Source organism: Rhododendron vialii, chromosome 5a, assembly GCF_030253575.1.
Source record: "Rhododendron vialii isolate Sample 1 chromosome 5a, ASM3025357v1".
Lineage (NCBI taxonomy): Eukaryota > Viridiplantae > Streptophyta > Magnoliopsida > Ericales > Ericaceae > Rhododendron > Rhododendron vialii.
The window spans coordinates 2,169,356-2,179,229 of NC_080561.1; positions in this window are offsets into that span (position 1 = coordinate 2,169,356).

Sequence of the window (9,874 nt, forward strand, 5' to 3'; positions counted from 1 at the left end):
TTTGACGAAATCTTACAAATTTTTCTCCTAGAAATGAGGTCATTACCCTTTTTTGCGTAACAAACATTACAACTACTGGCTATATATTATTCGGCTGTGCTCTACTCGGAAAATTAGAAGCTTTTGTTGCTTATTTTACTGCATACTTGAGGTTGCTTTCCGTTGATCATTTTGAGTGTAGGGAAACTACAATGATTCGTGAGCTTAATTTGTTGTACAAAAGAGAACTCGAAGATCGTTAAAATTTGGGAAAGGAACATCATTCAACCCTGCATAGAAGAGGGTGTATCCTTCAGAAAGGGAGTGCAATCTGCGTGCCGCGACCATCCCACAGGCTATTCTAATCTTTTCTCAACTAATATTTGTTTTTCGAAGGGGAGTATTAATTTGGTTGATTATTATCTTGTTAACCCACTTATTTTTTAGTATAATTTACCAAACAAGACTTGCAGTGCTTGTGATTTTTTTTTTTCAAAATTCTGATATTTGTATCTCTTACTGCTTGTAATAAGAAAAAATTGCGGTCACAACGCGAGGTAGAGGTCTACGCTTTTATATCTATTTCGATTATTCTTGGCAACAAGAAAATAAAAAATAATAATTTGACCAAAACATAAATAAATTATTACGGCAAGGAAATTAACTACGTATTGATCAATAAGGTTCTTATCTATTTCGATTATTCTAGGCAAGAAGAATATAATATAAAATAATTCGACCAATACATAACAACAATTATTACAACAAAGCAATTATTACATTTTTTTTTCCTATCTATCTATACTAAGTACTAAAAGCAAATGTTGTTTTCAAAAACAAAATCAAGCTCCCTTGTTACTTCTCTCTCCAACGTGGCATTCTCTTAATAAAGTACATTTTTTTTCTTTTTTTTCACTACATATTTTAGACTACCACAAGTTTTTTTTAAAAAAAAAATTACTTTCAAACTTCTTTCCATGCTCAAACATTCTGTCATTAAAATTTTTACATTTAATGTTAAATCATACTAATAAGGGGTAAATAATATAACAAGATTTTAACCGTAACTATAAATAACATTAAACTGCCTTTGTTTGATTGTTTCATCATTTGTGTTTTTTTTCGTCTTTAGTAATTTTCTATCAGATTATTTATTTACTTTTTTGAATGTATATAGTACATCTCTATTCAAAAAATAAAAAGGTATATTAATGCCCGAGAGAGAGTCTCTTCAAAATCATGCATGTAGATGTTAAAAAATTCATGCATATCTCGATATATAAATAGGCTCACTTGCTTTTTGAATTTCATCCCTCCAACCAAATTGAGAATGTATCCTAAAACAAAGGCCGCTTTTATTATGAGTATATTTTGTTGGAGACAACCAAAAATGATTTTAGCTACAACCTAACCACCAGGTCGCGTTCCACTACATTTATGAGTGTTGAACCCCTCACCACCACCACCTATACCACAACCAGATACCCTACTACTAATAGGTGGTAGGTGATGGTGGTGAGGGGTCTGACGCTCATAAATCTGGTGGACTTGGTGGTTGGACTGAAGGTAGAATTATTGTCAGTGGTCTCCCACAAGATATATTCAAAATAAGATCGGGCAGGCTTTGTTTTAGGATGCATTCTTGGTTTGGTCAGAGCATTGAAATTTAGAAAGCATGCGAGATTATATATCTCGAGATATATAGTGTCAAAGTTCGGGGTCCTAGGGGCCGCCTATGAGCCGACGATGTCTCACTCACTCCGAAAGTTAATACAAAGATCTCTCTTTCTGGAAGAATAGAGAAGTCCAGTGTAACGGAAGGAGGATGTGGGGTGCGTGGATTGCGAGTGTCTTCTATCTGCTTTGCATGGATTGCGAGACTCTTCTCACTGCTTGTTCTGCTCCTACCAGGCACTCATGCCTCACCGGCGTTGCCCCTCACGATTTTGAAATGGTCTACTCTCTCTCTCTCTCTGATCATCTTTGTTCTTCATGATTGCAATTCAATTTCATATCGTACAATTATATATACTAATTTTTTCCGATCTCTTAAAAATGAATTAATCAACTTCTGTTGCAGTATGTACGTATGCTTTCATATAATGCACATGACAAACTCTCTCTCTCTTTCTCTCTCTCTCTCTCTCTCTCTCTCTCTCTCTCTCTCTCACACACACACACACAGAGTCAATTTTGTTTCTTCATGAGTTAAATTCAATTTATTCCCTACAATTTCTAAATTTTCCGTCTTTGTCGATCAGGCCACCGAATATTTTTTTTTAATATGGGCCCGTAATTTTTGAAACTCTTCTGCCTATACACAAAATTATTGGCCTAGTTATGGGCCCCAAATACCTCGGGCCGGTGCTGACTGTGAGGTATAAATTATGTTCATAGATATATTCTAGGGCCGTCTTTCAGGACAATTCCTCTAATTTTGACTGACAAAATAAAACAATAGCTCCTATAAATGAGGCCTACACATGCACCACATGGACTAAATTCATGGCTATTTTGAAGGCAAGTCCTCAAATCTGAGGTAGAATCACGATTCCTATGAAAATGGCTCGACTGCTTTTGTGGTGCAATTTCATCGTCAGTCTTCTGTGCAATCTGTGCAAGATAATGTCAAACTAGAGGTCATTGTGCTTAATTTAAAAATTTAGACTCGGTGAAAAAATCTATATATATAATGCCCCCCATCTGCCCTCAAATTGGTGTCCCTCTTCCCTCTATTTTCACAAAGCAATTTCTTTTCTTTTCTTTTTTTTTATCGCTCACCTATATATGTCTCTCTCTATCTCTATTCCCTATGTTAGACCACCCGTCGCCATCATTGTCCCAGTGCAACTAAAACGGATGGTAGGTTTTTCTCTTTTAATTATGTCGGCATCTTTTCACAAAATGTAATGGCTTTTATAATAAACGGACGAATTCTTTACGCTGAAGTCTATATATTTTAAAATATTGCAATGTGTTGTTTTGGAACTTTAAGTGATTATATGGAACATGTATATTTACAGTTATTGATGTGGTAATATTTTGTTCTAAATCATTTTATGCAAAAAAAAGTTTATCTGGAATAGTTAATTTGCATAAGGGGGTTTCAGATTCAAATAAATTAATAACATAATTTATATGAGCTCCATAGCAATGTAGGCACCATTTAGGTCGGTGAACTATGTCCCTGAAATTAGTCGCCTGAGCATCGTCACCAATCAAAAATCCCAACAGGAATATGTATTTTGCTTCATAAGGTGCAAATTGAAAATTTTCATGATGAATCATAAGATGATAGTTTTATCCTACGCCATTCATGCATCCACTCAATTGTGACATGTGTTTGTTTTGTTTGTCCACGCATTTTAAATTATTAAATAGATACTAGGTTTTTTTCCTTTAGAATGCAGGGGCATCTAATCTGCATGATGAAAGCGAAAGGGTGATTGGACGTTACAAACATTATAAGCAGAAGGTGGTTGATCTCTGTGCGTGATTGTTTTGAAGTAGGGTTCACCCTGTTGATCACAAGCGACGGTCCTTGCAAAAAGAAGACCTCCCAACAAGTTTTGCAGGGCATCCGTTTGATTGTAATAAGAGTTTCGTACGTGAGGCACCAGTTTGTGAAATATTATTGTGGACCAACGGTTACCGAAAACAAAATGACACTTTGATGGTACAGAGGTATTATGGTCTTCTTTCTCCACGCAATCGATGTTGCATGCCGAAATATGGCTTTCGGTGTTGGCCCCTAATCCTGAGTGATACTAGTGAAGAAGACAAGAGCCGAATTAATTTAATCTAGCTAGAACTTCTGATTGTTCTAAACATGATCTATATGTTCTGAATAGTTACGCGAATCAATACATTGCTACAAAACCAAAAAAGCAGGGAACTGCTGCCAACCTAAGTAGAAGGAAGGATTTCCCCATCACAAGGGGGGAAGTTACTATTATGTAAACAGACTCGAAGTGGAGCGCTAGATTGCGTCTCAAAGTACTTTGATGTTCTTTCTTTCAAATGTAAATTTAAGTGTAAGTCAACTTTTGATCAGGGATAGGACAAAGGATGGGAATGCTGGATGGAGATGGATGAGACAAAGGTAGTACAAATACCTGAAAGCAGATCTCTTTTGCATCGAAATGAAAGACTTCAATCGGTAAGTCATGCCCATTGTTTGATGAACTCCCAAATGAGGTTTCCCACGAATACACATTCAATAACAAATGCTATGATTGAAATATTATACACTTGATTTTGTCCCCACTCTTTGCTGCATCTTCGCTCATATTTGCCATTGCCAATTTCGTCACCTCCATCAAGATGACGAGTAATATTGCTGTCTTTCGAACCCGTTTTCTCCACCACCACCTCTCTAACGGAGACTGTTCATTCTCCATTTTTTTTCTAGACTAGTACGTAATACTGTAAAACATCGTTTGGAAAAAATGGAGAATGAACAACCTCCGCCAGAGAGGTGGTAGTGGAGAAAATGGGTTCGGAAGACTGCTGCGGTATTACTAGTCATCTTCATGGAGGAGACGAAATTGGCAAAAACGAAGATGTGCGATGATGCGGCGAAGAGTGGAGAGAAAATCGAGTGTATAATTTTTACAATCATAGCATTTGTATTGAATGTGTAATTGTGGGAAACCTCATTTGCGAGTTCGTCAACCAATGGGCCTGACTTACTGATTGAAGTCTTTCCTTTCGATGTGAAAGGGATCTGCTTTCTGGTATTTCTACTACCATTCTCTCATCTGTCTCCATCCAGCATTCCCATCCTCACTCTTATCCCTGATCAAAAGTTAACTTATAGTTAAATGTGTATCTTAAGAAAGAACGTCAAACTAATTTGAGACACGATCTAGCACTCCACATCGAGTTTGTATACATGCATGATAGTAACTTCCTCTGGTGGGGCAATCCTTTCTTCTACGTAGGTTGGCAGTTCTTGCTTTTGTGGTTTTGTAGCATTGTATTGATTCACGTAAAGGTTCAGGACATACAGAATGTTCAATACAATCAAAAGTCCTGGCTGGATTAAAGCAATTTGTCTCTTGTCTTCTTCACTAGCATCCCTTGGGATTAGGGCAACACCACAAGCCATATTTCGGCAACATCGATTCCGAGGAGAAAGAAGACCATAATACCTCTGTACCATCGAAGTGCCATTATGTTTTCGGTGACCATTGGTCCTCAATAATATTTCGTCAAAGTCTACTCTGTGGAGGATTTTAAAGTTTTTGAAGGAAATTAAAATTGTAATGTAGTCTAAGGTGTTTATCCAACTATCTGTTGGATGCTTTTCTTTTCGGGAGTATCCAAGGTCTTTATGCTAAGATGCTCTCTCTCGATGTACCCTTTTGAGCTATATAAAATATATGTTTCGTTTGCCGAGAAAAAAAAAAAAAATTTCACAAACAGGTTCCTTAAGAAACGCTTGTTACAATCAAAAGGACACCTTGTGAAACTTAATGGAGGGTCTTTTTTATGGTAGGAGAATCACTTGCAATCAACAGGGCGATCCCTACTTCGAAACAATCAACCACAAAGAGAACCACCTTTTGCTTATATTTGTACTGTCCAATTGCCCTTTTGCTTTCATCGTGCAGATTAGATGCCCCTGCATATTAAAGGAGAAAAAAAAAACTAGTACCTGTTTAATAATTTACAATGGGCATACGAACAAAACAAACACATGTCACAATTGAGTGGGATATAACAATTAATCATCTTATGATTCATCATGAAAATTTTCAATTTGCTCCCTATGAAGCAAAACAAGTATTTCTGTTGGGATTTTGGATTGGTGATGATGAGGTTTAGGCGATCGACTAATTTTAGGGACATGATTTGCCAAACTAGATGGCACCTGCATGACTATGGAGCTTGTGTAAATTATGTTATTCATTTGAAGTTGACATCCCCTTATACAAATTAACTATTCTAAATAATTTCTTTTTGCATAAAATTATTTAGAACAAAATATTACCACATCAATAACTATAAATACACCTGGTACATAAATAGTAAAAGTTAAAAACAAAACATTGCAATATGTTGGGTCCGAAGTGTCCCCATGGATTTGGTTATACAAGCCACTCTCTACGACCGTTCTGAAAACAAACTTGTGGGTGTGTTGTTGAATACCATAAAAGGCTTAATTAAAACCCTTCATACCACTAATTGGTTTTAAGAGAGATGATGGAAAAGTGGTCCAACAAGTGGTATTAGAGCCATGAAGTGAAGGGTTCGAGTCGCAGGAGCGTCATCTTGAGGGAGGGATTGTTGAGCCCGAAGTGCCCCCATAGATTTGGTAACACAATGCCACTCCATGCCACTGCACTAAAAACAAACATGCGGGTAAAATGTCGAATGCTATAAAAGACTTAATTAAAACCTTTTTTACCATCAATTGGTTTTAGGAGAGACGGCAAAAAAGCGGTCCGACATAATATGTTAAAATAGACTTCCAGTGTAAACAATTCGCCCATTTATTATGAATCAAAGCCATTGCATTTTGTGAAAAGATGCCGATGTAAACGATCTCCGGAGGACCTTCCCTGTTTTTTTTGGTGGGGCTATAGACGATTGGGATTCCTTTTCCTTTAATATAGTCCTCCACCCCCCGCCCCCCCTCCCCCCCCTTCCTTTTTGTTTGATGTGCACTAGATGATGGGAACTCATGTTTCTTTCATACTGCTTTCGTGGTCTTTTTACCATGGTGCCAGAATGGTTCAGAATCATGAATTGCTGTGGTGTTGCTATAGATGATTGGGTTTCTCTTTCCTTCGATATAGCTAGCTGTCCGTGGAGTATCCAGTCATGCCTCTGCTGCTGCTCCTCCTTCATACTCAAATTGTGGATCATTTAACTTTTGCATCCGGGCTCACTTGTGTCTGCGCTATCATTTGAAGACGTTTTTGCCAATTCTCTTTGCTGAAGTTTAACTCATGAGCTTAGTCTGCTATGTATCATCAGTGCTGAAGTGTTCCAAGTTTTATTCTGAAAGTCAGATATCAGTTCATTCACGCTCCTCATCTCCAGATCGACAGTCGCAGAGTTTTGTTTGGCGCTGTTCCTCTCAACCTTTCAGTTTGAGGCAGAGCTTTATTATCTATGTTTTGTTTTCCTTGGTTGGTTTTGGATATATGTTTTCCTTGGTTTGTTCTAGTTTTATTGGCTCTAGGCCATCCTCCTTTCCTTTTGGTGGTGGGTGGCATATGATTGCCTCCAACTTAGGTGCCAACATAGTTGGAATGTAGGTTGTGGATTGCGATGCCGTTTTCCGTTTCCTTTTAATCCTTGTAATTTCGGTTCTTTGATTAATAAAAATTTCTTTGCTGATAAAAAGAAAAAGAAAAAGAAGAAGATGCCGATACGATTAAAAGAGAAAAACCTACCATCTGCTTCAGTAGCACACGGCCAACGGTGGCGATGGGTGGTCTAACAGAGAGAATAGAGATAAAGAGAGACGTATGTTGGTGAGCGATAATTTGGCTTTAGTGGCTTAGGTGGTTACCGTGGTTCTATACATCTTTGGCAAATAAACACTTCAAAGAAGTATCCTACCAACATTTGAACTCAGGCGCTTTTTGTGAAAGGGAAATCATTTTACCGCTAAACCGCCAAAGGGACATCTCTTATGTTGGGCACAGGAACCAAAATAAATACTTTCCTAGAAAAGGGACCCCCATTTTTGGCCCAACATTTGGAGGCCCTAGGGGTGGTCTCTTGGGCCTTGCACTAGGGCTGGCTTTACTCATAGTAATATGTACAGTATGTTGCACGTAACCACCATTTTGTGTATTCAAACGCCTTTGACCCGCGAAAAAAAAATGCTTTTAACCATATTATTCTCTTCTTTACCTTCGAGAACAGTATCTTCATTGCCAAGGCAGTCTAATTTGGCTATTTTTTCACTGCCAAGTCAACCTTGTCTCTCGCCTCTGTTTAACCGGAAGTTGTCATAACTACCATAATCGGCAATTCCACAGAAGTTCTCATACCATTGTCCAGTTTAATTATCCCGCCACGATGGGGCTTTTTATCAGAAGTTCAATGCATTGGCTGTCTTCGGTTGCTAGCTAATATTTCAACTCTGGGATGGAGGTACATAGAACTTTTTTTTTTGGGAAAAAATTTTACATACTAATATTAATAGGATATTTTAAAGTTTGTGTGTAATGGAAGGAGGATGTGGGGATGGATTGCAAGTCTCTTCTCTTTGCTTGTTCTGCTCGTACCATGCACTCATTCAGTCTATCCGCTAAGAATTACTTTTGGCCGCGAAAATTATTCTTGGCCGCAAAGGATTACTTTTGGCCGCGAAGATTTAATCTTAGCTGCAAATAATTACTTTTGATCTCAAAGAATTACATGTAGCCGCAAAGATTTACTCTTGGACGTGAAGAATTACTCTTCGCCTCAAAGAATTACACGTAGCCGCAAAGAATTACTCATGGTGGCAAATAATTACTTATGACCGCGAAGAATTATTTTTGGCAGTGAAAAAATTGCATGTGGCCGCGAACAATTAATCTTGGCTGAAAATAATTACACTTGGCCGCACAGGATTACATTTGGCCGCCAAGAATTACTCTTGCCGCCAAGAATTACTCCTGGTCGAAAAACATGACTCATGGCCGCGAAAAATTACTCTTGGCTACCAAACATTATGCGTGGCCGCAAAGAATCACGTGAAGAATGACACTTGGCCGCCAAGAATTACTCTTGGCCGTGAAGAATTACATGTGACTGCACAAAATTACTATTAGCCGCAAAGAATTTCATGTGGCCGCGAAAAATTACACTTGGCCGCCAAGAGTTATACGTAGCCATGAATAATTGCTCTTGGCCGCAAGAAATTGCTTTTGGCCGCATAGAATTACACTTGACCAACAAGAATTACACGTGGCCGAGAAGAATTACACTTGGCCGCCAAAAATTACTCTTGGCCACCAAGAATTGCACATAGCCGCAAAGCATTACTCAGAGGCGGCTCTATGTACACTCTTCCATGGTCAACTGAACACCTGAACAATTTTTTTTTGTTTAGAATACATGTAAAAATTATGGGCTAGCCTTTCTTTGAACATTCAATGTAAATATCAATGAACACCTAACCCAAAAAGAATTGAACACCTAATCCAAAACTAATTGAACACTCAATCACAACACAATTACAGCCCATCTATCCAGATAATTCATATTTGAACATCTAACACATTACCTTAAATAAAGCTCATAATTATAATTAAAAAAATCGTAAAAGGAAAGTGAAAAGAAAAATCTATTGGTGTAAGTATTATGTTCTGCATTCTCTCTCCATATCTTTATTCTCAATGGTCTAAATGTATTAATTTTGCATTCATGACAATAACTGCTTTATTTATTTTTTCTAATTAGCTTATAAAAATATGGACAAAGCTTTAAAAAAAAATTCAACTACATTGCAAATCCTGCTAACTTGAATAATATTTCTTCAAACTTAAGACTACAATAGAAAATCTCATCATGTCATTTTAAAGAACAACATATTTTCAAGAAGATTAACTCCAACATACTCGCTACAATTTCTTTTGAAAGAATTTTAGTAGATTAATATGTTGTTTAAATATTTTCACAAAATATAAATCCTCATCTTAGACAACTGTAAAATTTTACCCCCTCCATTCTCAAAACACAATCTACTATGAAATACAATAACTTTCAAAAAAATTAAATTTTTGTTAAAAAAAATAGTTATATATTTTTAAGCATTTCGCCTCGTAGTTAATTTTTTAAGAATAAAAGTTATGTTTTTTGACCCTACTATTTATACAACTATATGAGATTTTGTACATATATTATTGGTTAATATATCAGCTAGTAGAGTTAAGGTAATTTCTGA